Raw genomic sequence first — 27,235 nt, 5'->3', positions numbered from 1 at the left:
CCAGCCCTGTTCTCTAACAGTATCCCTGTGAGGGTAGAATGAGAGAGTGTGTGTAAAAGTCAGGTATGTGTACAGGAGGTTAGAGAGTAGGGGCTGAAGGGAGTGGTTGTGGAGGCATTGGGGGATCCCTGATAAAGTCAGTTTCCTACCTGGAGCAGGAGAGGGGGTTGGCAACAGAAACAATGATGGGAGGCTGAGCTGGGCTGTGCTGGGGCTTGCCTTTGAGCAACTCTTTCTGTCCTAGTGTCTTCAGGAATCCAGCCACTATTAGCCCCTTTACATAAAAGGTATCCTTTAGTCCAGGTTTCTGTCTCTGTGAAATTTTTCTAGCACCCTCCCTTTCCCCATTTAAGAATCACCCAGTAAAGAGGGCTTGTCTCACTGCTTGGATTTCCAAGAACATCCCTGATACGGTTTGGCTGAATCCCCCCCCAAATCCCATTTTGAATTTGTAGTTCCCATAATTCCCACAAGTTGTGGGAGGAACCTGGTGGGAGATAATTGAATCATGGGGGTGGTTTCTCCCATACCATTCTCATGGTAGTGAGTAAGTCTCATGAGGTCTGATGGTTTTATAAGGGGAAACCCCTTTCGCTTGGTCCTTATTCTCCCTCTTCCTTGCCGCCATGTAGGATGTGACTTGCTTCTCCTTGCCTTCCACCATGATTGTGAGGCCTCCCCAGCCATGTGGAACTGTGAGTCCATTAAACCTCTTTCCTTTATAATTACCCAGTCTCAGGTATTTTATCAGCAGCGTGAAAATGGACTAATACAATCCCCCACCCAATACTTGTTTTTGGCAGAAACCCTGCTATTCTTTGGGTAACTAGAGCTTAAAACCTTAAAGCCTCCTCTAACTCCTCTATTTTTTTCCAGCTGGCCACCAAATGTTGTCCAGTCCTCCTTCTCCCATGGCCCTGTGTCCATTCTGTCCCACCGCCTCAGCCCTTGTCAGCACCCCCTCACCACGCCAGGCTCATGACAAGCATTTCCTATCTGGTCTTGCGGTCATCAGGCCTACTGATTTCCCTCATGCACCCATTCTGCAGTGTTCCTAGAGGCTAAACATCCTACCATGCCACTGTTATCACCTCACTCCTCAGGTCAGCAGCCTGGGATCACTCCTATGACTCTTCAGGCTGTGTGATGTCAAGTCAAGAGTACTAGAAGTCACTTCAAATTCTGGCTCTATCGTCTGCCGCTGGGTGGCCTTCACAGGAGACAGGAACCTCTCTGAGCCTCCAAGCCCTCACTGGTAAAATAGACAGACATTCTATGTGCCAGGCACTGGTCTGAGCACTCATGTGCATGAACTCTTTTGACCCTCACGACAACTCTGTGAGGTAGGTGCTATACTTAACCCCCATTTACAGACGGGAAGACGGAGGCACAGACAGCTCCAGTCATCTGCCTGTGTTCATGCAGTTAGTTAAGTGACAGATGGGCGATGAAGCCAGGCAGTCTGCTTCAGGGACCCTACTCTTACCCCTGTCCTACCCTTGGGAAAAGTGACTGATACAGTTGGTAAGGGCCCCTGGCTGATGCTTTTCGCCTCTTGGCTCTAATTTCTGCTTCCCAGCCGACAACTTAGTGGCTGTTCCTTGGAGGATTTTGGAACAGGTTGGGCTGGCAGCCTCATGACTTTAGGATCTTCCTAAGCCTGTCTTAATAGTGGCTTCTTCTTTTGGGTGGTCACTAGACATATGAGGCTCATTTCTGGCTTCTACTCCAGACTTGAACGGTAACTATACTGTCCTAGAACACCCCAGTATCCCAACCCTCAGGATTCCCTACTTTTGTGAGCATTTTTCTGAGGGCTTATCAATAAACCCCTCCTCCAGGGCCCCCATTTATAAGGATTTATCTCTCTTGGCCTCCCCACCCTTCACCTGGAGAGTGGATTCTCAAGTTTCCCTCTTCTCTCCTCAGCCTCCTTTTCACACAGAGTTTTGTGTATTGCCAAATGAGAATGGAGAGACCAGAGAACAGGGAACAAGTGCTGTTACTCTTCATTCACACATCCATTGACCCACCCACAGGTTGTGGGCAGGAGCAGGCAGGGGACCCCAACTCAGTGCCAAACATTCAATACACGTGAATTGAATGAGTGACTGAATTAATACAAATGAAAAAAAGTGCTAGGCCCTGACCTCAAGCAACTTTCCGCCTAGTAGGGCAGACATATTCACTTACCCCACACGCCCCCAGTAAACAGGGGTTGCAGAGGCACCTGTGGGCCCTAGACTTCATGGAGACCCGGGGCATGCAGAGCTGGCCCTTGTCCTCACCAGGTAAGGGATAATCCTGTCCCTGCTTGTTCTGGCCTGTCACTGCCTCTCCAAGACAGTTCTGGTCAGCCCAACAAGTGGGGTACCCAAGGTGGAGACAGAGTCTGTGCCGGGAAGGAGTCAGGCACATCCAAGTAGCCCACTCTTTGTGAGGCCTTCTGCCAGCGTAGGGGCCTTTGGGTCCTGAAACAATGTTCTCTCCCTCTGATTGTTTCCTTCCCCCATCCCACCCCTACCTCACCACGGGAGGTGGAGCCAGTGGCCCCAGGGCTGAAATCCAAACCCAGCCATTGTTCCCCACCTTTTGGCTGTTTGTGCGCATGTGTGTTTTGGCACAGGTAGTGTGTGCCTCCAGGGCTGTTGTGCCAAAGCTCAGGCCCTGCATACCATGCTTAGAATAGCTGAAAATACCTGCTCAGGGAAAAAGGGAGATGGGCCAGGGAGGATACCTATGGTGGACTTTAGGGTGAGTTGAAAAGTGATAGGAGGCTTTGCCCTCTGATAGGATGAGTGTGCAGTAATGCAGCTCCTATCCAAAATGTCAAGCAGGCGGTGTGTAGTGGCTCACACCTGTAATCCCAGCACTTTGGGAGGCCAAGGCGGGTGGATCACCTGAGGTCAGGAGCTCGAGACCAGCTTGGCCAACATGGTGAAACCCTGTTTCTACTAAAAACACAAAAAATTAGCCAGGCATGGTGGAGGGTGCCTGTAATCCCAGCTACTGGGGAGGCTGAAGCAGGAGAATTGCGTGAACCTGGGAGATGGAGGTTGCAGTGAGCCGAGATCACGCCATCGCACTCCAGCCTGGGCAACAAAAGTGAAACTCTGTCTCAAGAAAAAAAAAAAAAATGTCAAGCAAAAGAACACACCCATTGAAACCACCGGTTGTGCAGATGTATGTACACAGATCTGGAAAGACAAGAGGGTCACTCACAGCCAGAACTATGCATGTGAAGCATCGCGGTACCACTCATTCATGTGCTTGTGGAGCCCCTCCCACTCTGGAACTACACAGGGTGATGAGGTGGTGGAGGAGGCACCAACATCACAGATGGGTCGTGGTCCAGCCCTTCCAGTAGCTGCTAAAGGAGTCATCCCTGGAGATTTACTTGGAGTTTCTGGGCCAGGTGTCGTGGCTAACGCCTGTAACCCCAGCACTTTGGGAGACTGAGGTGGGCAGATCATATGAGATCAGGAGTTTGAGACCAGCCTGGTGAAAACCCACCTCTACTAAAAATACAAAAATTAGCCGGGCATGGTGGTATGCGCCCAGCTACTCAGGAGGCTGAGGCAGGAGAATCACTTGAACCCGGGAGGCAGAGGTTGCAGTGAGCCGAGATCGCACCACTGCATTCCAGACTGGGTGATGGAGTGAGTCGCCACTTACAGAGTCCAATTAAAAATAACAAGGTTGCCAGGCGTGGTGGCTCATGCCTATAATCCCAGCACTTTGGGAGGCCAAGGCAAGCAGATCACCCGAGGTCAGAAGTTCGAGACCAGCCTGGCCAACATGGTGAAATCCCTTCTCTACTAAAAATACAAAAATTAGCTGGGCTTGGTGGCATGTGCCTGTAATCCCAGCTACTTGGGAGGCTGAGGCAGTAGAGTCGCTTGAACCTGGGAGGCAGAGGTTGCGATGAGCCGAGATTGTGCCACTGTACTCCAGCCTGGGCGACACAGCAAGACTCTGTCTCAGAACAAAGAAAAAAAGGAAAAAAGAAAGAAGAAAGTACATTTCTTTTTTTTTTTCTTTCTTTCTTTCTTTTTTTTTTTTTTTTGAGACAAAGTCTCACTCTGCGGCCTAGGCTGGAGTGCAACGGTACGATCTTGGCTCACTGTAACCTCCGCCTCCCGGGTTCAAGAGATTCTCCTGTTTCAGCCTCCCAAGTAGCTGGGATTACAGGCGCACACCGCCACGCCCAACTAATTTTTTGTATTTTAGTAGAGACGGGGTTTCACCGTGTTGCCCAGGCTGGTCTGGAACTCCTGAGCTCAGGCAATCCACCTACCTTAGCCTCCCAAAGTGCCAGGATTACAGGTGTGAGCCACCGCTCCTGGCCTGAAATAAAGTACATTTCAAGGCTATATTTTATGAATAAGGAGAAGGGAGAAAAAATGGTTTCCACAGTAAGCTTCAAGGTTACATATTGAGACCCCAGAGAAAGGAAAACAAAGGTTTGAAAACGCATTTTGAAGTTAAGCTTCCTGGTTATACTTTCAAGGCCAACTTTCAGGTGTTGACCTGGGATGGAGGGAGGACTTCCTGATTCAACAAAGAGATGAGGGGCTGGAGAACTACCCAGGCCCTACTGGGTCAGAGTGAAGCAGAGTCTGACAAACAAGTCCCAGTGCAGTCCAGAAAAGAGAGGTAAACCACTCCTGCACTTTCTGAGCTTTCCCAGAATTCAAATCACAGTCTGAGAGGGCAGGCACAGACTCTAGCCTCAGGGTGCCCGAAGTCTGAGGTGGGAGAAACAAGCTCTGCTCTCAGGGAGTTCCTGCTTTAGAGTTGGGAAAGTGAGATCTCACCAGAAGCCAGAAAACAAGACTTGGTATCATATAAAGATGTATGGATGGCCAGGCATGGTGGCTTATGCCTGTTAATCCCAGCATTTTGGGAGGCTGAGGCAGGAGGATCTATTGAGTCCAGGACTTCAAGACCAGCCTGGACAACAAAGTGTGACTCCGTTTCTATAAAAAAGTTAAAAAGCATTGCTGGTACAGTGGTGAACATAGATGCCCTCCAAAAAAATAAAAAAATTAGGCAGGTGTGCCTAGAGTCCCAGCTATTTGGGAAGCTAAGTCTAGAGGATCACTTGAACCCAAGAGTTTGAGGTTGCAGTAAACTATGATCATGCCACTGCACTATAGCCTGGGCAACAGAGCGAGACTCTGCCTCTAAAATAAAACAAACAAACAAACAAACAAAATAAGAACACAACACTAACTCCTAATTTTTTACAGCCCCTAGCAATAACCATTCTTCCTTTTTCTTTTTTTTTTGAGACAGAGTCTCATTCACCCAGGCTGGAGGGCAGTAGTGTGATCTCGGCTCACTGCAACCTCCGCCTCCCAGGTTCAAGCAATTCTCTGCCTCAGCCTCCCAAGTAGCTGGGATTACAGGCATCTGCCAACACACCTGGCTAGTTTTTGAATTTTTAGTAGAGACAGGGTTTCGCCATGTTGACCAGGCTGGTCTCGAACTTCTGACCTTGTGATCTGCCCACCTTGACCTCCCAAAGTGCTGGGATTACAGGTGTGAGTCACAGCACCCGGCCTACCATTCTATTTTCTATCTCTATGAATTTGACTGCTCTAGGTACCTAAAATAAGTGGAATCATTCAGTATTTGTCTTTTTGTGACTGGCTTATTTCACTTTGTGTGGTATCCTCAAGGTTTATCCATGTTGTAGCCTGTGTCAGAATTCCTTCCTTTTCAAGGCTGAATAATATTCCATTGTATGTATTTGCTACATTTTGTTTATCCATTAATCCATCAATGAACATTTGTGTTGTTTCTACCTTTTGGCTACTGTAAAATGATGTTGCTATGAACACAGGTGTACACATATTTATTTGAGTTCCTACTTTAAGTATCTTTTGAGAGATTTTTTTTTTTTTTTTTTTTTGAGATGGAGTTTCGCTCTTGTTGCCCAGGCTGGAGTATAATGGTGTGATCTCGGCTCACTGCAACCTCTTCCTCCCGGGTTCAAGCGATTCTCCTGCCTCAGCCTCCTGAGTAGCTGAGATTACAGGCATGTACCACCATGCCCAGCAAATTTTTTGTATTTTTAGTAGAGACGGGGTTCTCCATTTTGGTCAGGCTGGTCTTGAACTCCCGACCTCAGGTGATCTGCCCGCCTCGGCCTCCTAAAGTGCTGGGATTACAGGCGTGAACCACCGTGTCTGGCCAAATGGTTTTAATAATATGAAGAATTCAAGTTCTCACCAAGTTTCAAGGTCTTTAAAATTACATTTGTTACACTTTCATAAAATTCAACATCCCAAGTTAGGAAAAAGTCATTACATCTAATAAAAGCTTATCCACCAAGTTGGCAGCTGTGGACTTCTATTAATAGACTGAAGAATTAGGAAATGTGTATAACTTGGCCGGGCGTGGTGGCTCAAGCCTGTAATCCCAGCACTTTGGGAGGCCGAGACGGGCGGATCACGAGGTCAGGAGATCGAAACCATCCTGGCTAACACGGTGAAACCCCGTCTCTATTAAGAAATACAAAAAACTAGCCGGGCGAGGTGGCGGGCGCCTGTAGTCCCAGCTACTCGGGAGGCTGAGGCCGGAGAATGGCGTGAACCCGGGAGGCGGAGCTTGCAGTGAGCTGAGATCCGGCCACTGCACTCCAGCCTGGGCGACAGAGCGAGACTCCGTCTCAAAAAAAAAAAAAAAAAAAAGGAAATGTGTATAACTTAAACCCAGGGAAGTAGATTAAGTTATCACCTCTTGAAGTTTCGAAATCATTGGTATAACAACCATGTATACACGGTTCAGCATCACAAAATCAGAGTCACAAATAGGAACATAGTTAGCTTCATGGCTTCACATTGTTAGTAGATAATGTCGGTGGCAACCAAAAAGACTGCATATGGCCTAAGGCCTTTCTAGCTGTCATAATGAACAGGTCACACGACTGTGGGGCTGAGCCCAGTAAGGTTTCGACTCCTCTTTCCCAGCAATTTCCTTCAATACCTGAAGCTCAAATTGCTATCTTTGTCCACTGCTTCTATTCCAAGACCCCTTTTGCCTATGTAGAGTGTGTCATGCCAACCCCGGACTCCACACCAAGCATGTCTGTCCCAGCAGGGTGACTAATTCACATAAATTAAATCATCAGAAAGGACCGCCTTGGACCCAGGTGGATTATGCCTTGAGAAATGCTTGACCATGTTTGTGCAGGTGGGCCCTGCATACCTGCAGCCCGATGGACACCAAACATATGAAAATTGTCATCAAAATGAAGTGAGACTGACTCTTCTGCAACTTGCAGCTATTTCTTAAGACCCTGAAAGCTAGAAGGGACCCCTAATTTTTACCACTTTCCTCATGGTTCTCTCACAGAGATAGTGAACAACTATGTAATTGTGGTCTAAGAAATATTTAGGTATACAAGTGAGTTTGTCCATCCACAGAGGGGGGAATGATGAAGTAAACCAGCCTCACTACAATGAAGATAACTTTATCTTTCACATGTTAAAAGTTAAAAACTTGTGCTTGCTTTGGCAGCACATATACTAAAACTGGAATGATTCAGGGAAGATTAGCATGGCCCCTTTGCAAGGATGACACATGAATTTGTAAAGCCTTCCATATTAAAAATAATAATAGGCCGGGCATGGTGGCTCACGCCTGTAATCCCAGCATTTTGGGAGGCCGAGGCAGGTGGATCACAAGGTCAGGAGTCAAGACCAGCCTGGTCAAGATGGTGAAACCCCGTCTCTACTAAAAATACAAAAATTAGCTGGGCATGGTGGTGGGCACCTGTAATCCCAGCTACTCGGGAGGCTGAGGCAGAGAATTGCTTGAACCTGGGAGGTGGAGGTTGCAATGAGCCAAGAACGCGCCACTGCACTCCAGCCTGGATGACAGCGAGATTCTGTTTCAAATAATAGTAATAATAATAGGCCGGGCGTGGTGGCTCATGCCTGTAATCCCGGCACTTTGAGAGGCTGAGGCAGGTAGATCACCTGAGGTCAGGAGTTTCAGACCAGCCTGACCAACATGGTGAAAACCTGTCTCTACTAAAATACAAAAATTATCTGGGCGTGGTTGTGGGCACCTGTAATCTCAGCTACTTGGGAGCCTGAGGCAGGAGAATCACTTGAACCCAGGAGGTGGAGGTTGCAATGAGTGGAGATCATGCCATTGCACTCCAGCCTGGGCAACAAGAGTGAAACTCCATCTTAAAAAAAAATAATAATAATAATTAAAAACTCTAGAGGACTGTGATTCCCATGCTTTTCAAAGGTATGTTTATGTTAACTGATACTTCCTTTGTTTCAAAATATAAACTTGAATTGCTTTTCAAATCTATAATTGAAAGTACAACAGCCTTTCTCCCCTTGTGAACCCCAAAACAATTTCTAGAAAGGCTGAAACGATATCTAGGAATTATACCTATTTAGAAAAGCAAACCAGCTTCCTACATTTCTTCCTTCAGCCACATACCTTTTGGTAAACAGCAGAAGTCTCATATATATATGTTTTTGAGATGGAGTCTTGCTCTGTCACCCAGGCTGGAGCACAGTGGCACGATCTTGGCTCACCACAACCTCCCCTCCTGGGTTCGAGCAATTCTCTTGCCTCAGCCTCCCGAGTAGCTGGGACTACAGGTGCGTGCCACCATGCCCAACTAATTTTTGTGTTTTTGGTAGAGAAGGGGTTTCACTATGTTGGCCAGGTTGGTTTATTTAGAGTAATTTTATTAAATTAATTTTTAAAAAGATGTATAGGATAGAAAGGCATAGACGGGATGGGAAATAAAAATGGCTGACCTCTCCCTCTGGGGATCTGGGAGCCTCTGCTGAGGTTTTTGTGTGTGTGCGTTGATGGGGGGTTGGTACTTGAGATCAGCTTCACCAAGGGGCAGACCCAGCTCCATCCCTAGGCCCAGGGAAATGGGATACCTTGCTGCTCTGAAATGTTGATGAGCTGTGGAGGGGAGAGGGACAGGGGAGCAGATGGAATTCCTGGACAATTGTTCCGGCTGTCACCAGAGAGGATAGGCTGGAGGGAGCTCTGGATAATTTATGGAGGGACAGATGCTTCTCCGGAACCATCTGGCCAAGAGAGGCCTGGGCTCGGGGTGGATGAGGTCTTTAGGTCTGAGGAGACTCCTGGCCTCCAGCCTGCCTCATTTCCTCTAAGTGCCCTGCTTGGTGCCCTGGGACTTTCCTAGGATGGCTGTGCTGCCTGAGGACCCAGCTCCAGAATTCCACCTGATTCTCATCTCACTCTCTCCTTTGCTGAGTCTGGGGCTTGTCTTTGCTACTATTCCTGATAGGGCTAAGTGGGGCGTTAAGGTCATGTAACTTCCACCTATGCATTTTCTTATTTTATAGTATTTTCAACCCTTCTTCTCCACCAGTATATTCCAAAATCTGTCAATCACTTACCTACATACCATTTATTCATTCAATAAATATTTATTGGCTGGGCACAGTGGCTCATGCCTGTAATCTCAGCACTTTGGAAGGCCGAGGCAGGCAGATCACTTGAGCTCAGGAGTTCGAGACCAGCCTGGCCAACATGGTAGAACCCCCATCTCTAAAAGTTAGCTGGGTGTGGTGGCATGCGCCTGTAATCCCAGCTACACAGGAAACTGAGGTGGGAGAATCACTGGAACCCGGGAGGCAGAGGTTGCAGTGAGCCGAGATTGTGCCACTACACTCTAGCATCGGCAACAGATTGAGACCCTGTCTCAAAAAAAATTAATTAATTAAACAAACAGAATAAAAAAATTTATTGAATACCTACCACGCCAGGCATTGTTTTAGACACTGGGGATGCTGTGATGAACAAGAAAACATCCCAGGCCGGGCGCGGTGGCTCACGCCTGTAATCCCAGCACTTTGGGAGGCCGAGGCGGGCGGATCACAAGGTCAGGAGATCGAGACCACGGTGAAACCCCGTCTCTACTAAAAATACAAAAAATTAGCCGGGCGCGGTTGTGGGCGCCTGTAGTCCCAGCTACTCGGGAGGCTGAGGCAGGAGAATGGCGTGAACCCGGGAGGCGGAGCTTGCAGTGAGCCGAGATCGCGCCACTGCACTCCAGCCTGGGCGACAGAGCGAGACTCCGTCTCAAAAAAAAAAAAAAAAAAAAAAAAGAAAACATCCCAGACCTCTGGAGTTTGCTTTGTAGTGGGGAGACAGTCAATAAACAAATAAATATTTAATATAATGTTAGATAATGATAAGCACTATGAATGAAAACATTAAAGCAGGGTAAAGGAGAATAGGGATGCTGATTTAGATTGAGTGGCCAAGGAAGGCTTCTCTAAAGTGATGACGCTTGAGCAAAGACACAAATGAGAGTCAATATTTGGAGGAAGAACATTCCAGGTATGGGGAACAGCAAACTTAAGAGACCCTGAGGCAGAAATATGCTCAGTGCATTGGAGGAAAACATGCCATTTATTCATTAGGCAATTACTGTGTACCAAGCACCTGCTAGGGAGTATGAAGATGAAATCAAACATAGTTTTGCCCTGAAGAAGCATCAGGGCGAAAGTGATATAACATGTAAATAAATAATTACACTGCACACGACAGCTACAATAAAGCTATGTACAAGTTGCTAGTGATACCCAGCAAAAGGAGCACTAAAGGGAAGGCTTTCTGCAGGAGGTGGCATTTGAGCTGACGATTTGAAGGAGTAGGAGGAATTGCTGATGCAAGGGAGGAGGAGAGAGATTAGACATCTTAAGGTCCGATGTCCTGAAAACAAAGGACAATTTGGGAACCTGAAGTCCCTAGGAGAGGCAAAAAATGAGGCTGATGAAGGTGGAAGAGGCTGGATCATGCGGATGTTTGAATGCCAAACTGAAAAGCTGGTTTTATTCTTTGGATTACGGGGAAGCAGTAGCACTATTCTCTCTCCCACTGTATTTTGTTTTTTTTTTTTTTTTTTTTTTTGAGACGGAGTCTCGCTCTGTGGCACATTTCTGCTCACTGCAAGCTCCGCCTCCCGGGTTCACGCCCGCCTCAGCCTCCCGAGTAGCTGGGACTACAGGAGCCCGCCACCACGCCCGGCTAATTTATTGTATTTTTTTAGTAGAGACGGGGTTTCACTGTGTTAGCCAGGATGGTCTCAATCTCCTGACCTCGTGATCTGCCCGCCTCGGCCTCCCAAAGTGCTGGGATTACAGGCCTGAGCCACCGCGCCCGGCCCCACTGTATCTTTGAGCTGTGTTCCCCTATTCTTTTTTTTTTTTTCTTTCTTTCTTTCAGTACTAGAGTCTTTCCCCGCTTCCTGCTATTGCCCGGCTCCTGATACGTCCTTCCTTCTGCGGCCAAGCCTCCAATCCCTGCTTTCAAGAGAGCCCCATCTTTGGCCATCACGTAGTGTGCCACTTCCCCAACCCCAGGCTCTGCCCCCGTGGCCCCGCCTCCGATGACGCAGGACGCCAAGTGCGTGGGGATTCCCGCGGCCCTGGCCACTACCCGGCCTGCCCCGCGGCAAGATGGCGACCTGAACGCAGCTGGCAGCGGCGGAAAGTTTGTTGTGGGGTTGGAGTAGTCGGGCGGGCGGGGAAGCCAGAGTTGGGGGGGATTGCGGGGGCCCTAGTCTGTAGTAGGGGCGAAGGGGGTACTGGCTCCAGGGTTGAAAAGAGGAGATGGATTGGAGTAAGGTCCGAGGCGGAGAGGAAAAAAGGAGTTGGGGCGGACCGGGGCCCTAGGGTTCAGTGGCAGCCCTAGGGGAGGGAGATTTGGGGTGGGGCAGCCCGAAGTAGGTGTTGTGCGGATCCTGGAGAAGCAGAGTCACAAGTTGGAGGAGAATTTCTTTAGCCGCGAATAAAGAAGCCTGGAGCGTGGGATAGAGGCCCGACTGTATCTGACCGGCCAGAGGGGAAAGGGATCTTTCTAGTAGAGTGGTATAGTGAGGAAGAGAGATCTGGAGGATGCCGGGCAGATCTGCTAAGGAGGGAACTAAAGCCAGTCAAATGACACTTCTAGGCTTAGATCAGCCTTTCCACAGCTCCTGTATCAGCATCTGCCCCAATTTCAGCAGAAGATTCAGGTGCCCCAGGGACTGGAAGAAATTACATTGCCTACTTGGAAAGAAGAAGAGATAGCGACTTGCCCCCGCCCAACCCCAGAGCGGGTAAGGTGGCTTCCAGTGACAGGTTTCTGGCTGGCATGCTCCCTGGGAGGAGGATGCATGGGCTTAGAGTGATGCCAAGAATCATTTGGTCTGAGAAGGGCTCTCTTCTATAGAGGTTGTCCTTTGTCTGAGGTCCTTAAGTTAGTGTTTGGCGTAGATTGCAGGCTGACTTTTGAGAGTTGGTGTAGAATTAAGCCTTGTGTGCCTTCACCTATGCAAGCAAACCCGGACAGAGGCCTAGAGACCAGGCTGAAGGATTTTAACACATCTCTGTCACAAGCAGTTTCCTACATGCTCATTGTTTTTGCTTCAATTTCCCCATCACATTTTCACTTTGGAGTCCTGCCTGGAAGTGGAGATTTGTGGGTGACAGATGGTGGGGAGTCATGAGAAAACAAATTCTGATCGCGTTCACTGACCATTTAGGTACTTGCTGTCACCAACTCCTGAATTCATTCTCGCTGCGTGTCTACTTTTGCTCTTTTGGTAAGAAGGGCTCATTAGTGTTCCTCTGGGGATGTGGATTTTGGTCGGGGTATCAGAGGTGAGGGAAAGGCAGGTTGGGATTACGGAGAAAAAAATGTAGATCAGTTTCTGGTAAGAGATCAAGCAGACTGATGTAAAGCTCTGGTAATGTTTAGCACCTCCCTATCCTTGAGATCCCTAATATTTGAGAGCTGCTTTACAGTTGGACAAGTGTGGTGATGGAAAGAAAGGATCATGGAACTTGCTCTCTTCTTTTCTGGTAGTTTTTTTCTCTCCTCTGTAATCTTCCCATCAGACCACTTTTGAAAAAATCAGTTTCACTAGCCAAACTAAGCATGGCCTGAGAGGTAGTGGATTTGGTGTTGGAGAGAAAGGAAGGGGACTGGAGCCAGAGAACACAGTGAATGTGGCCTTCGCTTCCTTTGGTGAGTGTTATGCCCTAGCCAGAGTTGGGAGTAGCCTTCTTACTGAAGCCTGCTTCAGGATCAGCATTGCTTCATGGTGGACTGGGAGGTCTGGTTTGATCTAGCACTCTTCATTAGCTATCTGCTCTCTACTTATACCCCCAACCAAAGGCTTACTCCAGACAGAACACCCCAAGTCGCTGTTACTAGGTCAGCTTCAGTACCTTTAGGTATCTGAAGAACTGATGATATGTAGCTGTGACTCCATTTCTGACGGTTGAGAACCTCCTTTTCCTGACGACAATTTGTGCCCCCTTGAAAATTATAATTGTAGTCACCCAAGGGTAGTGTGGTGAACACACATAACGGTTCATAGCACTGACTCAGCCTGGCATGGTGGCACATACCTGTAGTCCCAGCTACTTGGGAGACTGAGATGGGAGGAGCATTTGAGGCCAGGAGTTTGAGACTGCAGTGCACTATGATGGCACCTGTGAATACCCATTGTACTCCAGCCTGGGCAACGTAAGAGATGCAGTCTCCAAGAAACAACAACAAAAAAAGCACTGGCCGGGTGCAGTGGCTCACTCCTGTAATTCTAGCATTTTGGGAGTCTGAGGCAGGTGGATCATGGGGTCAAGAGATCGAGACCATCCTGGCCAAAAAGGTGAAACCCCATCTCTGCTAAAAATACAAAAATTAGCTGGGTGTGGTGGTGCGCGTCTGTAGTCCCAGCTACTCAGGAGGCTGAGGCAGAAGAATCGCTTGAACCCGGGCGGTGGAGGTTGCAGTGAGCTGAGATTGCACCACTGCACTCCAGCCAGAGAGACTCCACTCCAAAAAAAAAAAAAAAGGCACTGACTTTGCCATTTGTAGCTCTGTGACCTTTATTAATTGCATAGCTTTATATGCCTCAGTTTTCTCATCAATCAAATGTGGGTAGTAAGAGTATCTATCGCATAGGGTTGTTTCGAGGGTAAATTAGTTAATACATTAATATGCTTACTCAGTGCCTGACAGTATGTTTTAGTTATACTAGTCAGATCTCAGCACTAATTTCTGCTTCATGGTTGAACCTGCTGTCTGTATAGCATCTACATTGGTTTGGGCTGCTAGCCTGATGTTAAAGAGATGAAGCAGAGCTTTTGGATAATACAGATTTTTTTGTTGTGAGAATATCCTCATTAGGCTATTTAAAGCGATGTTAAAATGCCAGTGATTTCTTGTTTGAAGCTGTGAGGCTATACAATTATCTTTGCAGTTGAGTAATGATGATAATAATAACAATAATGGTGCTTATTGAGCACATTCTGTGCCTAGGATTGTTGTAAGGGCTTTTCATGTATTAACTGATTTAATTTTTGACTTTTTTTTTTGAGATGAAGTCTCGTTCTTGTCGCCCACGTTGGAGTGCAATGGTGCTCTCCTCACTGCAACCGCCGCCTCCCACATTGAAGTGATTCTCCTGCCTCAGCCTCCCAGGTAGCTGGGATTACAGGTGCCCACAACCATGTCTGGCTAATTTTTGTATTTTTAGTAGAGATGGGGGTTTCACCGCATTGGTCATGCTGGTGTTGAACTCCTGACCTCAGGTGATCTGCCCACCTCTGCCTCCCAAAGTGCTGGGATTACAGGCATGAGACATCGTGCCTGGCCAATTAATTTAATGTTCATAATCATATGAAGTAGATAACTTATTATCCCTGTCTTACAGATGAGAAAATGGAGGCAGAGTGGTTAAATAATTTGCTTAAGATCACCCAGCTAGTAAGTGACAGAGCCGGGATTTGAACCTAGGCAATCTAGCTTCAGCAGTTGAGCTTTTTTTTCTTTAGGTTGATATCAAGTTAACTTAAATATGCCTAGTGGCAATTTGTGTCTCTTGTTTGTTTGACTGTATCCTGGTTCATGTTTGTTTGTCAAGATGGTTAAATGTATATCCATATTGTAGTAGAAACTTTTTTGATTATTTAAAAAAATGTTTAGGGGCTGAGTTTTTCATCACAACCCTCTTTCCTCTCAGAACTAGTAACTGGTGCATGGGCTGTGGGGAGGGAGCTTCTGTGCCATGTCAGCCAAATCTGGGCTGTCTTCATGATTCAACTTGGTGATGTGATGCGACCTTGGGCCTGGGTTGAGTGGGCAGACTGACATTAGAATCTACACTGAGCACACCTTAAAGGGGTGTGTGTGTTTATTAATGTAGATGTACATATAAGGCTCATTTCTAACTTTGATTACTGACATGAGCAGTTGATTAGCCATAGTAAATATTAGATTCATAGTCTGGATATAATTTTTTTTAAAAAAAGCAAGACATCACCCCCCCCCCAAAAAAAAAAACTTAATGTCTTTCCTGAATAAAATTAATAAAATTTAAAACAATAAATAGTAAAAATAGGAAGTAGCAAACTACACAGAAAAAAAAAAAAAAGTGGCATTTGAAATAGCTCCCTCCCCTCAGCTAGAGGGGAAAATGGAAAACAAATGTGCTGCGGAGAAGCCTGTGTTGTTTGAAGAAGGCCCTGGCAGCGGTGCTCAGTCTCTCCCTTTAGCCAGGCAGGAGGCCCAGTGTAGCCTTGAGGCAGAGGTGTGCCCAAGCTTTGATTGACTAGCTTTCCTTTGCCCTGTATTTAAGACTCACTCTCCTCCTCCTTCTGAGTCATGTCCTGTCTATTTAACACACCCTCAGGGCCCTTCTTTTTCTTCAACAAATGACTCTACCCTGCCATTGAAGTAGGCGCGTGTCTGTCATCTAATTAGATTTCAGGGGAATTGGGGGCTCGGGACTTGGGCTTTCCCTGGGAACTCTGCGCTGGCCCTCTGATGACCTTTCCTATTTGTTTGGCACATGTGATTTTGAGAAGCAGACAGTATCTGTCAGACGAATTGCTCCCCACTCCATGAACTCGGGAGCCATATATCTTAGGATAGTGTACTTTATCTTGCATTGCGTGGCAGTCAGCGTGCTGAAACGTGTTATCTCTGAAGATGATACCTTTGTACTTTGGTAGAAGTCCTCAAATTTTCTGGATGCGGGTCACATTTTAGTAAACTATGGAGTTGCAAGGTGAAGGATGATGTATTTTGAGCTGATTCTTCCCTTTTACTGTTTTCTTTATTGTGTAAATCGATTCTCAGAGTGCCTCTTATTCAGGAATTTATGAAGCCAATCCCTTTACTTCCTTCTCACCACCATATTTTGAATGCCAACGACCTCTGGGTGAAGGAAACTTCATTTCTCACCTGGATTCAGCCTCTTAAATAGCTCTCTGAACTGACCTCATTCTAGCGTCTAGATCTTTGCATACCCTGGTGCTACTCCTTTGCCTTCCTTTTTGTCCTTCACATCTCAGTTTAAATGTCACTTCCTTTAGGATCTCACCCCTGCCCCCTTGAGTGCCCTTCTTCTGTGCTTCTGTCTGATACTTATGCTGTGTCATAATTGCCTGTTTACTTGTCTGATTCTCATAAGACTAAGTGCCCTGAGAACAGAGACTATGTCTTATTCACTACTGTGTTTGTAGCATTTAGGACAGTGCTGGGCCGTAATAGGTGCCTTTTTTTTTTTTTGAGACAGAGTCTCGCTCTGTTGCCCAGGCTGGAGTGCAGTGGCCGGATCTCCGCTCACTGCAAGTTCTGCCTCCCGGGTTCACGTCATTCTCCTGCTTCAGCCTCCCGTGTAGCTGGGACCACAGGCGCCCACCACACCCGGCTAATTTTTTTTTTGTATTTTTAGTAGAGACGGGGTTTCACCGTGTTAGCCAGGATGGTCTTGATCTCCTGACCTCGTGATCTGCCCATCTCGGCCTCCCAAAGTGCTGGGATTACAGGTGTGAGCCACTGCGCCCGGCCATAGATGCTTTATGATGTTATGGTGCATGTAGAATGAATAAAATGTGGTGAGCAGTCTCATCTCATGCCAATCTTATCTTCTATGGTGCTGTCAAAATTATTTTCCTATACAATAGTCTTCCTGGCTGGGCGTGGTGGCTCACGCCTGTAATCCCAGCACTTTGGGAGGCTGAGGTGGGTGGATCACAAGGTCAGGAGTTCAAGACCAGCCTGATGAACATGGTGAAACCCTGACTCTACTAAAAATACAAAAATTAGCCGGGCGTGGTGATGCACGACTGTAATCCCAGCTACTCAGCAGGCTGAGACAGGAGAATCGCTTGAACCCACGAGGTGCAGGTTGCAGTGAGCCAAGATCTCATAATTGTACTCCAGCCTGGGTGACAGAGCGAGACTCCATTTCAAAAAAAAAAAAAAGTCTTCCCTTAGAAATGCCATGGGTTCTTCCTTACTTAAGTTAAAGCCCACACTGTCTAGCTTGGCATGCCAAAAGGCTCCTTATACTGGGGTCCAGACCCAGACCATTAGCCTGAGTTGCTGCCACTCCACCTCATCTGTCCTGTGCTTCATTGCTCCCAAATTTCTCACTGCTCCCGAACCTGTCATGGGCGTCCATTTACCTTCATCTTCTTTGCGTGTGTACTTCACTCAGTCCGTAATGCTCACCTCTGCCTCTAAAACTGCCCATCCCCTAAGACCCAGCTCCTTTGTCACCTCCAGTGAGAAGCCTCCCCTGCTTTTCTTTCTTCCTCTTGGCCCCCCACAGCATTTTCTTTGAACCTCTGTTTTGGCACTTACCATGTTGTTTGGTGAGGTCTCTGTTTACTTGTCTGTTTCTTTCACTGGGCTGATCTCCTGTAGACAGGGGACTTTGGAGAGCATGTGGTGGAAAGGAGTTTGTGGGAATGGTAATGAATAGTGTGAAAGAATCTGATTGTGGAGCTAGGCCGACCTGGTTTAAATCCTAATTCTGCCACTCACCACCTTTGCAACTTTAGGCAAGTTCCTTAACCAGTAGGATTCTTGGTCTCATCTTGGTCTCTAAAATGAGGTTGGCTGGGTGTAGTAGCTCACTCCTGAAATCCCAGCACTTTGGAAGGCTGAGGCAGGAGGATCACTTGAGGCCAAGAGTTTGAAGCCAGACTGACTGTGCAACATAATGAGATTCTGTCTCTACAAAAAACATACAAAACTTAGCTGGGTATGGTGGCTTGTGCCTGTGGTCCTAACCCTCAGGAGGAGGCTGAGGTGCGAGGATCACTTGAACCCAGGAGTTTGAGGCTGCAGTGAGCTATGATTGTACCACTGCACTCTGGAATGGGTGACAGAGCCAGACCTAATCTCTAAAAAAACTAAAAACAAAACAAAATAAAATAAAATAAGGGTGATATCTTTTTTGCAGGAGTAATGAGTTCATAGCTTATATCATGGTGCCTGGCATATAAAGGACACTTGGGGCTGGGCACGGTGGCTCACGCCTGTCAATCCCAGCACTTTGGGAGGCCGAGGCAGGTGGATCACCTGAGGTCAGGAGTTCGAGACCAGCATGGCCAACATGGTGAAACCCCATCTCTACTAAAAATACAAAAATTAGCCGGGCGTGGTGGTAGGCGCCTGTAATCCCAGCTACTCGGGAGGCTGAGGCAGGAGAATTGCTTGAACCCAGGAGGTGGAGGTTGCAGTGAGCCGAGATCGCGCCATTGCACTCCAACCTGGGGCACAAGAGCAAGACTTCATCTCAATAAATAAATAAATAAATAAATAAATAAATAAAGGACACTTGGTAAATATTTGTTGAATGAATAAATTTCCCATTTTGGAGCTCTGCAAATAGGAAAAGGCTTTGTTCTATTAAATCTAAAATAAGCCTTTTGATTTCTGCCTGGTAGCCAGGAGCATTTTGAGGTGGGAGTAAAACTGAGTCTCCTTTCTTGTGATAAAGCAGTAAAAAAGATGAGATTAGGAACATCATCAATGAGCAGTCTGTGCAAAGATTGTTGGTGTTTCTCCCCATCTCTTGTTTTTTTCTTTTTTTCCCCGAGACAGAGTCTTGCTCTGTCATCCAGGCTAGAGTGCAGTGGCGTGATCTCAGCTCACTGCATCTTCCACCTCCCGGGCTCAAGCAATTCTTCTGCCTCGGCCTCCTGAGTAGCTGGGATTACAGATGCCTGCCACTGTGCTTGACTAATTTTTTTGTATTTTTAGTGAAGATGGGGTTTTACCTTGTTGGCCAGGCTGGTCTTGAATTTCTGACCTCAGGTGATCCACACGCCTGGGCCTCCCAAAGTGCTGGGATTACAGGTGTGAGCCACCATGCCCAGCCTCCCCATCTCTTATTTTGTGATGACTCCTTTGATGATCGTGATATGCTGGCCTTCTCCAGTCCTGGCGAGGTTGGTGGTGGTGGATTCATAATGTAATTAAGACTGGGGATAGACAGAAAGCTGCTCACAGTGGATGACTGGGTGGAGAGTTTCAGTATCCATGTTTCCCAGTATTTTATGGATGGAAAAATGGGTGAAACTGATGGAACACATCCAGGCATTGAGGAAGCCAGACTTCTTGGCCCCACTTTTCTTAGGGCTTTGATGGTCTTCTTGTGCCACAGAACAGGCTTAACTTGGATGCTTCCCACAAATGGGGCTGATAGCTGCATCGTGATCCATTCTTTGCTTTTTTGTTTCTAGTGTAGTTGATGGGGGTAGTCCTTAGGGCCCCAATTCCTACCAAACACCAAATTAATTTCTTTCCAGAAGTTTCGATCTCTTAAGTGTATAATGCCAGGTGATACTCCAGTGCGAGTTTACAATCAGATAGGGAAGATACGTCTGAGTTCTCTGGATGGCAGCCTTGTCTGGTCCTTCAACCCTTGTCCCAGCTGGGGGCCTTTCTGTGCTCTCAAAGCACTCAACCACGCTGTACTGGAAGTGACTGTTAACCTGTCTCTCCCCCACTAGGAGCAAGATCTTCTGTCTCTGAAGCTTCTTAGGGGCGAGCTTTTTTACTGAAGGCCAAGCATTTAGGCACTATAGAGTAAGTGCTGAGCAATGTTGGTTACTGTGTGATCCAACCCAGTCCTTCCTCGGTGGGATTAAAGAAGATGGAATCTACCTGGCAAAACCTTTTGCACCCTTAGGAAGGAAGGTCCTGCATAAACAAAAGGTGATAGTGTTAGCAATAGCATTACTAATTATTTTCCAGGATTTCAGTCATGTGGTTAAATCATCTTCCAGGTGCTTGGCTTCAGCTGTCTCCCGTTTTGCCTTTTATGTTTTTTTGTTTGTTTGTTTGTTTTTGAGACAGTCTCGCTGTGTCACCCAGGGTGGAGTGCAGTGGTGTGATCTTGGCTCGCTGCAACCTCTGCCTCCTGGGTTCAAGCAACACTCAGCCTCCCGAGTATCTGGGACTACAGGTGTGTGCCACCACGCCCAGCTAACTTTTGTATTTTTAGTAGAGACAGGGTTTCGCCATTTTGGTCGGGCTTGTCTCGAACTCCTGACCTCAGGTGATCCGCCTGCCTTGGCCTCCCAAAGTACGAAGATTACAGGCGTGAACCACCATGCCCGGCCATCCTGTTTATGTTCTAATAACACATCCCTAAGCAATCAGGAATGGGTTAAAGGAGGAGGTGAAGTACACACTAGTAGCTTTCCAGTAGCTTTTTTTTTTTTTTTTGAGACGGAGTCTTGCTCTGTTGCCAAGTTGGGAGTGCAGTGGCGTGATCTCGGCTCACTGCAACCTCCGCCTCCTGGGTTCAAGCAATTCTCCTGTCCCAGCCTCCCGAGTAGCTGGGACTATAGGCGCCTGCCACCACGCCTGTAGAGAGAAGGGAGAACAAGGGAGTTCTCTCCCTTGTCCCTGGGTGTGAGAATGTGCCTTGTATTGTGGCATATCTTTGCAGATGGCAACTTGGTGGGGAGTGATAAACTACATTTTATGTTAAGCAGAGAGGGGAATTAGTGAGCCAGGCAGACTGGATTGTGTTGGATATCTTAGGCTTGAAGGGGACTAAGTCTCCTTGACTGGCCTTGAGTAGAAGGGTGGGACCTCTTCTTTGTTAGTTACTATCTTGTGCCAACTGCGTGCTAGGTGACATTTAGAATTTATAAAGGACATGGCCCCTCTTTGTGAGAAGCTTCTGTGCTGTGGTGGGGAACTCAGCACCCATCCCTTGAGAGGAGGATCTGCCTACGGAGAAGCCATCCTACACCCCAAAACCCTGGACTTCTACTCAGCTAACCAATAGGAGAAAACTCTGCTTATCATTTTGGGTACCAAGCGGTGGGTGGCCTCTTTATACCTTCACAGGTAGCCCAAGTAGGGAATTGAATCTCAGAAGTCTTTGAGGGTCTTGATATTAGGGCAGAATTGTCCTGGTTTTCCTGTGGCTGCCTGGAAAAGAGAGCTTTCTAGGCTTTGCGCTGGCATTGGAGACGGGAACTGGGTTCTGTCCCACTTCTGCTTGTGGTCTTGGGCAAATCACTTGTCCTTTCTCACCCTTATAATGGGAGAGCTCCCTATTCTTTGTGCCTCACCGGACCATAAGCATCAAAGGAAATATCGTGGAACGGAAAGAGCTTCTGGAATGGTAAAGCACAGTGTAGATGCAGGGTTTTTGTCTGTTTGCCTAGGAACTATTGGTTTTGCCATAAACATATATCCCTTGTATAAAATACTAACCATACAGAAAAATATACAAAATAAAAAGAAAGAAAATCCTCCCTTTCTTCTCCCATTGTTCCTGCCTAACTTGTTTCCCCAAAGATAGGGAACCATTGTTTGCCATTTATCTTGTACCCTTCTAATCTTTTTTTTTTTTTTGAGACGGAGTCTCGCTCTGTCGCCCAGGCTGGAGTGCAGTGGCCGGATCTCAGCTCACTGCAAGCTCCGCCTCCCGGGTTCCCGCCATTCTCCTGCCTCAGCCTCCCGAGTAGCTGGGACCACAGGCGCCGCCACCTCGCCCGGCTAATTTTTTGTGTTTTTAGTAGAGACGGGGTTTCGCCGTGTTAGCCAGGATGGTCTCGATCTCCTGACCTTGTGATCCGCCCGTCTCGGCCTCCCAAAGTGCTGGAATTACAGGCTTGAGCCACCGCGCCCGGCCTTTTTTTTTTTTTTTTTTTGAGACGGAGTTTCGCTGTTGTCACCCAGGCTGGAGTGCAATGGTGTGATCTCGGCTCACTGCAACCTCCACCTCCCGGGTTCAAGCGATTCTCCTGCCTCAGCCTCCCGAGTAGCTGGGATTACAGGTGCCCACCACCACGTCCAGCTAATTTTTTGTATTTTTAGTAGAGATGGGGTTTCACCATGTTGGCCAGGCTGGTGTTGAACTCCTGACCTCAGGTGATCTGCCTGCCTTGGCTTCCCAAAGTGCTGGGATTGCAGGCATGAGCCACTGCGCCTGGCCTCTAATAGTTGTTTTATACGTCTAGACATTCCTCACCAGAACTTAATACTAATGCATACTCTTCTTCAACTTTCTCTGTTCACTTAACATGTGACCCAGGAGTGGAATAGTCCCTGTTGGAGCCACTGAGGATCCTGGTTACAGCCTCCTTCGCAGCTGAGTGGGTTCCTCTGGGGCTGGTTCCCTGGGAGGAATGGAGAAGCTTTACTAGAGGGTCTCGCCACAGCAGGCACCGTGGCTGTCTCTGAGGGACATTTTTTTATTCTGAGATGAAATTGGCAGGAGTGTCCTTGAGTGGGAATCAGGATGGATATAACAGTGATATGGGCATCGGCACTCCCATCTCACCTGTGTCTCTCCCCTTCACTCATTTCATTTTTGCTTGGGAAAAGAAAAAAATCATCTGATTTCTCAAATCCTATTTTAGTGAAGTGAGAGTCCCTGATTTCTGAAACCTTGAATTAGCCATGTCACATGCTACTCTTTTAAAAGCACACCAGACCCAGTTGGTGTTTTTGTTTTCCTGTGGGTGAGGATTCCGAAGGTCACCTGTCAGTGGCTGTGCTCAGTCTAGGGCAGGGGTCAGGGCCTGTTGGAAGAGTTGTTGTCTTTTTTTTCTAGACAGTTGTCTCATCTTCATAGTCAGGCCTTGGCCTTTTTGAGCTCTTGGGCTGTAGTCAGAGCAACATGGGGAGCCCAGTGTGTAGGCAATTATTGGAAATGTTTCCTGTCTCCATGAATCTTGATCCTAGGCTTGAGAAAAGGCTGGGTCCACCTGTGTGGCCAGGGTGGTGACTCTTCCCTTTTTGCCCCGAGTCATCAGAGAGCCTGCAGGGCATCCTAGAACAGGAGAGAGGACCCCTCTCCTGTCTTTTCCCTGCCAGTATCTTGCCCTCTGCTAAGCATCGGTGGGTGTGGATATATGTGTTGTAGTCCTGTCCTCCCGCCCCAGGGGACACATCTTGTGGGGTCTCTGGAATGTCACTGCTTTTGCCTCATTTGCCTTGCAGTCTGTGAGCTGGAGGTGTCACTTCCCCCAGGGTGGTCTGGAGGCTTCATGGAAGAGTTGTTTCTGCTGTTGATGGGAGAGCTTCTTGCATGTTGCTCGTGTTGCTCGTTCTGAGAGGAGAGAATAGTCCATGTTGCTCCTCTGGGGCTGGCTCCCTGGGAAGTGCCACCCCTGGCCAGGTGGCAGTATGCAGCCCGCGCTGTTGACTGGCCCAGCTGTAGGCCAGGCACACACTGCCCCATTGTACTGTGCTTTCCGACGCAGCCCTTGTCATAGCCTCTAATCCTTGGGCTGCTTCTCTCCCAGCCCCTCAGAGCCTGTGGGAGGTGGTGGGATGGACTCTGCTGGCACTGGTGCGGGATGGGTGGCAGCTGCAGCTGTGGGTGGCTTTGTTCTTACAGCCTAGCTTTCAGAGTCCTGGTGCAGCCTGGCAGCAGTGTTTGGGGAACAGGCGAGATAGAGGAGCTGAGCCCCTTCTCCAACAGCCGTCCTCTCTTTCTGTTGACCAACCAGAGAGGCTTGTTGCCTGAGGTCAGCAAGCTGGCCTCCCTGGTTGGCAGGGGGAGGGCTTGGCTTCCACCTGGCATGGTTTCCGGATGGGAGAAAGCCCCTGAGGGTCTGGTGGTAAGTCTGCGGTGCTTCCAGTCAGGAGAGTGCAGTGTGCGGTGTGTCCCCTTGGGCATCCTGCAGCTTGCCATTCCTCTGCTTTCTCTCTGCAGCTCCGGAGTTGGGCTGCTCACAAACCAAGCTGTCTGTTTATATGGAGTGCCTGGAGGGCGTCTGCCATGAGTCTGTCGCTAACTGCACTAACCAGGAGAGCTGGCTGGTTGGGGAGAAGACACTAACCCTGTGAGTCTGACCTCGGCCAGCTAACCTGCCCTGGGGTGCCACCAGCAGGGCCTCTGTCCTCCATCCCTCCCCGCAGCCTGGCTGCTTCCGTCCTTAGCTTATATCGCACCATCTCCTCTGCTCTCTTGTTCTTACTACCGGGTCCCTCTATTTTCCCAGTCTCCCTCTGCTGTGGGTGGGGCTGTGCCCCCTTCACGGCCATCTGCCCATCACCAGCCTGCTGCTGGGCTCCACTGACCCCCCAACACCATCACCCTCCCCCAAGTCGGCAGCATGCTCTTCACTTCTCCATTTAAACAGAATCGGTTGGAGTTTCTGTTGAATCTGTGCTTTTAGCACCACAGAGTTTGAGAAGATCCCTGTTACCATGCTGCTGCTGCTTCTCACGCCTCAGAGACAGATGAACTAGAGTGGGAAGGGATTTTTCTTCTAGACCAGATCATTTCCTCCCTTTATCAAGAAGGGAAGGTTGGATAGTGTCCCTGTTACTCTCACCCTAGGATAAGAAGTTAGCATCAGCTGCAAGGTTCTCTTTAGGATTGGGGAGGTAGAGGAAAACCTTGGCCTGCTTCTGGGGAGTTCCCTGGGCAGAAGAGTGAAACTACTTAAACTGAATGCTGGGGCCCCGAACCGGGGACCCATGTGAGACATCACTCCCATTGGTGACCGTTGCTCTGGGAGGTGGAGTTTGGTTCTCCCACCTCTTTTCACGTCTGGAGCTTCAGGTGGACTTTAGCCATGAAAAGCTGGGAAGGGTGCCTCAGTAGAGTGGGGGCAGGACCTGGCTTCGGACTCCACACTGGGCTCAGAAAAGGTCCTGGCCTCAGACTGGGAGATGGGTGAGTGCAGCCTGGTGTGGAGAAGCTCCCACGCAATCCCTTCTCCCTCCAGGCTTGGGAAGGAGAGGCGGGTCTGGAGATCATGAGAAAGTTGATTGCCTGTTGTTTCCTGGTGTTCCACACAGGTCACTCTAGATAGACTGTGGCTCTGGCTTCTGGAGGTGGTGCGGTGCTGGGGAGGCTGGACTGGGGAGCTTGGGACCTGAAGGCTGCCTAAGTGGATTCTGTTCCCCTTGGGCTGGGCGAGAGAAGACAGGAGCCTACCAGCATTGGGTGGGAGCTTGTAAATGGGAGAGGGTGTATTATGGGCCCGGAGCGAGGAGGGTAGCACTCCTGAGCAGGATGATGATTTCTCAGAGGTTGATACATTAAGAGACCAAAGTTGGTAGGGGATATCCATGTTGATGAGAAATATCCTTTTTTTTTTTTTGAGACTGAGTTCTGCTCTTGTTGTCCAGGCTGGAGTGCAGTGGCGCGATCTCAGCTCACTGCAACCTCCGCCTCCTGGGTTCAAGCGATTCTGCTACCTCAGCCTCCCGAGTAGCTGGGATGATAGAAATGCACCACCATGACCAGCTCATTTTGTATTTTTAGTAGAGACGAGGTTCTCCATGTTGGTAAGGCTGGTCTCGAGCTCCCGACCTCAGGTGATCCACCCGCCTTGGCCTCCCAAAATGTTGGGATTACAGGCATGAGCCACTGTGCCTGGCCCAGTGAGAAATATCTTGATGAAAATGCACTATATCCGATAAATGAATGTATGTACTATGCAGTATTAAGGATTTATAGTACTGATCAATATCCATGTGGAAATGAATTTTATTGTATGATTAATAATAGTGAATGTATGATAGTTGATTAATGAATAAACAATACCTGCTTATATGCATGTGGATTGAGCTCGTAATGTATTATTATATATGAGTGTACTATGTACAAATAAACATTTATAGTACTATATATTATTCATGGGGACTAGCAGTAATGCAGAGATGTTTAGGGACCCCAAATGGGGAGTTGACAAACTGGAGGCTTTCTTGACTTGGCTCTGACCAGGAAAGCAAAAGGACCTGGAGTTGAGGCCTGGTTGAGGGCCAGTCCTTCACTTTGGCCTTTCTTAGGAGAGGGCATGGGGTCTAATGTCAAATGCAGGCTATGACCTTGGGGATTTCTTGCCCTCCTTTTTTGCAGGGAGGGGTTGGTTTGCCTGGCTCTTTAGCCCCTCTTTCTGTGAAGTGTTTTTCTGGATGTGAGGCTGGGTGGATAGACTTGGAAGTGTTTGCTCAGGTGGGAGCCAGGTGAGCTCTCACAGGTCACCAGCACTGTTCTGAGTCCTCAGGATTGCTTTGGGGCAGAATAATTCCCACTCTTTTTGGCTTTCAAAACCCTGTCAATCTGGTTTAGAGTAGGCCGGGGGCCAGTTCAGGGCTGCAGGCAACTTGTCCCGAGAGGGTGAGGTTGTACTTGCCCAGAGGGGTGGCGGGCATGGCTGTTGGAGGGGCAGCAGGGCTGGTCTGGGCACAGACTGACATCTTCTAGCCTTGTCTTCAGCCCAGAGCAGAACCTCTGCCCAGGCCCCACCCCATGAGCTGTTGGCTGCCTGCCTGCCACGCGCCCGGGATTGCTGAAGGCTTTGCTCATGTATCTCAGGAACAGCTGCATGCCGGAAACTGGGGGCTGGTGGCAAGCAGGAGGGGTACCCCGGAGACGACGTGGGAGAGGCCGAACCCAGCTTTGGTGGGGTCAGCCCACTGCTCTGGGGGATTGCTCTGCTGTTTACGGGAAGTCAGAGGGAGAATGGCTGTATTAATGGTGCAGGGAGTGGGGATCTTCATGAGCAATCCCCAGGACCAAGGCCAGGTCACCTGGTTCCAGGGCTGACCCTTGCAGGGTGGCCATTTGTGTTCCTTGGATATCAGTTGGGGCAGAGACTGGATTTCAGAGGCTTGAGAAGTGGCCAGACTTGTGTGGCGGGAGTGTAGCTGACCCCCACTGGGGCACAGCTTCCCATAGGCTTGCAGAGTTCAGAGACTCCACATCCAGCACTTACAGCTCAGGACAGCTCCTGAGAGGGAGGCCCCAGTCCCTGTGTGATCAGACAGTTGTGTTTTAGTGGTTGATGAGCGGCTTTAGGAAGGGCTTGTATTTATTGTTATTTATTTATACCCTGCTGGATTCCAAGGGAATTAAGGTGGCATACAACACAGCTGGCGTATTCTGAAACAGGGCTGGGTGTTCCTTTCATTTTAAAACAGTAGTGATTAC

At 48.3% G+C, this 27,235-nt stretch overlaps 1 protein-coding gene and 1 non-coding gene across 48 annotated transcripts in view; both read left to right on the top strand.

Annotated features, from left to right (window-relative positions):
* The first annotated feature begins 7,511 nt into the window (after positions 1-7,511).
* LOC114677797 (U6 spliceosomal RNA) lies at positions 7,512-7,618 on the top strand. Its single transcript, XR_003729244.1, has one exon. It is a non-coding gene; the product is annotated as a U6 spliceosomal RNA (small nuclear RNA).
* A 3,840-nt stretch (positions 7,619-11,458) lies between these two features.
* Positions 11,459-27,235, top strand: part of TJAP1 (tight junction associated protein 1) — a 29,248-nt gene continuing 13,471 nt past the window's right edge. For 6 of the 47 annotated variants that reach the window (XM_077999855.1, XM_077999882.1, XM_077999846.1 and 3 more), the window contains exons 1-2: positions 11,459-11,517; positions 12,029-12,124. The gene's annotated coding sequence lies outside the window, so the exon portion shown is untranslated. Of the gene's footprint in view, positions 11,518-11,976; positions 12,125-12,550; positions 12,611-23,714; positions 23,907-24,001; positions 24,971-27,235 lie in introns of those variants that run through there. The other 41 variants (XM_077999853.1, XM_077999880.1, XM_077999842.1 and 38 more) reach the window with 15 other exon arrangements.

This window comes from Macaca mulatta, chromosome 4, assembly GCF_049350105.2.
Source record: "Macaca mulatta isolate MMU2019108-1 chromosome 4, T2T-MMU8v2.0, whole genome shotgun sequence".
Taxonomy (NCBI): domain Eukaryota; kingdom Metazoa; phylum Chordata; class Mammalia; order Primates; family Cercopithecidae; genus Macaca; species Macaca mulatta.
The sequence above is the reverse complement of the archived record's forward strand: the minus strand, read 5'-3'. Positions and strand labels throughout refer to the sequence as shown.